This window comes from Manis javanica, chromosome 1 (assembly GCF_040802235.1).
Source record: "Manis javanica isolate MJ-LG chromosome 1, MJ_LKY, whole genome shotgun sequence".
NCBI lineage: Eukaryota > Metazoa > Chordata > Mammalia > Pholidota > Manidae > Manis > Manis javanica.
In genome coordinates this window covers 191,141,456-191,143,724 of record NC_133156.1, presented here as the reverse complement: position 1 = coordinate 191,143,724, position 2,269 = coordinate 191,141,456, and positions in this window count along the sequence as shown.

The window sequence follows — 2,269 nt, the reverse complement described above, 5'->3', positions numbered from 1 at the left end:
TCTATGTGTTTTCTATTGAGTTTTTTCTTCCTTCACAATAAGCATCTGATTAAGGCTAAAGATCTTTTAGAGAGCTGAATGTGTTCCATCCTTATCTCTAAGAACCAGGGTTTCTGGATGCTTTTAAGAAGAATTATATGGTTATGAAAAGGAGGATAATACCTGGTTGGCTAAAAATAATTATGCCTATATGTCTAGTTATGCCTTTATGAAGCAACATTAACCTGGGATGATTTCTCTTCAATCTAACAAAAATCAGAATGGAAATGAAAGGGTTTGGAGGGGAAAAAAAGACCAGCATTCTCCTGGCAATTCAGGAGAAGCAGAAGCTTCCATCTAGAGGAATCTCACAGAAGCTTAGGTGTGGAGTGAGCTCTGAAAGGAGAGTCTATTTCTCAGAGATGACCAGTTCAAGTGGCTCCCTAGTCTAGGTGGACAGTTAGGTATTCTCTACCTGGTGTGCTCTTGTTTCACTGTTTCCATCAGAACAAAACAATAGACTTGTTAAAGTCTGATCAAACTAGTATGAAAAAATTGAAAATTTTGAATTGAAATTCAAAAAAAAAGACTTCCAAACCACTGACTAGAGTGAATGTTATATAAGTGGTTCTTCAGATTTTTTCACTTGCCCTTGTCTGTGCTATACAAGCACATCCCAACACATTCCTTCAGTTCAGGTTTTTATCTAACAGTTAATGAATTCATATTTTGAAATATTGTCTGGTAATACAGCTAAGTTTCAGTTCAGTTTTAATGATCACTACCTTTGTTGATGAGTTTATGTAATTATTTGAATATTTTGTTGTAATTTGCCCTTCTGTCATCTTAATGGGAAACAAAAATGAAGGTGCTGATACCAGTCGTAGGTTTCATACACGTAGTACAATTAAGACAAAGATGGAAACCATTTGACTATCTAAAAGGAACAGCACTTAGCCACAACCAGATGCTCATTATACAGGAAAAGAAACCAGTGAAAGAACACAAAGCCCTAGGACTAAATCACTGAAAATTGTGTTTGAAATTGAAGTGTAATTAGGGATTTTATAATAACCTTATGTTTTATATCATGTTACCTCTATTTTCAGCCATCAAACAGTGTATCTGAGGGCACATTATGTTAGAAAGAAAGAAACTGCCTAAGTTTGTATTGTGCTCCAGGAGGTCACACAGAGGTGCCACAGAGGCAAAGGTAGGACCAAGTGGGCAATGGTCCCACGCCTCCCACCCCTGTATCAGCTTCCACCAAAATGAAAACCCTTTTTTGCTTTCCATTCTGGATTCTGAGGTTTTCCTTGAAGGAAGGAATTCCTATGTAACAAAGTCTGAAAATCACCACCTTACCCTGATACAGTGTTTATACAAGAACATATAGTGGTTCGACCCTTTGGAGGACTATTTGGCCATATTTGTTAGAACCTAAATATTCATAGTTTGACTCAGCAATTTTCCTCTAGCAATTGATCTTATATAAATCATCATTCAAGGGCACAAAGATATATGTACAGGATAGTTATTACAGCATTGTTCTTAATAGCAAAAGACTGAATATATAAGATTGTATATCAATGATACTTCAATAAAGAAATTGCAAAGGATTGAAAACAATGCAATTATCTGTGGAATTGTCTAGCATAATGATATTGATGTATTAGAATAAGAATGTGATGGAAAGATGTCCAAGATACATTGTTGGAGAAATCAAGTTATAGAACAGTATAATTCTACTTGTAAGTCAAATAAGTCAATAAATAAAAGAAAACTATTGCCCTGTTGTATGCAAATAGATAGCTATTACTTTACTTCTTAAAATTATTACTAAAATTCATAGGTTTGTTTTATTTTATATATTAAAGGGTGTGATCTTTTTTATTTAAATAGATTATCTTTATATAACTTTGGAACTATGTTGGGGTCTTCCATCATTGCTTTATCTGAAAGTGTAATTTTTTTTGTTCTGAAAAAATGACAAGTTAAACTTACATGTGGTGGGCTTTAGAGAGGGAAAAAATAACTTGTAAAGACTTTGTGGCATTTTGCATATTAAGAAGTCAATCAGCATCAATTTTATTCACATAGTATGACAAAAAAATGAGTTGAACCCTCAAGCCCTCACAATAATCATTTTTGTATGTTTGTGCAATAGGAATTTCCATAATTTAACCTTATCTATCCTGTCTTCATTTTTCAGTTGTTAGTTGAGCAGGTCAAAGATATGGGTAAACAGTCATATCACAAGGAGCTGTGAAATCATGACACTTTGTTTTTA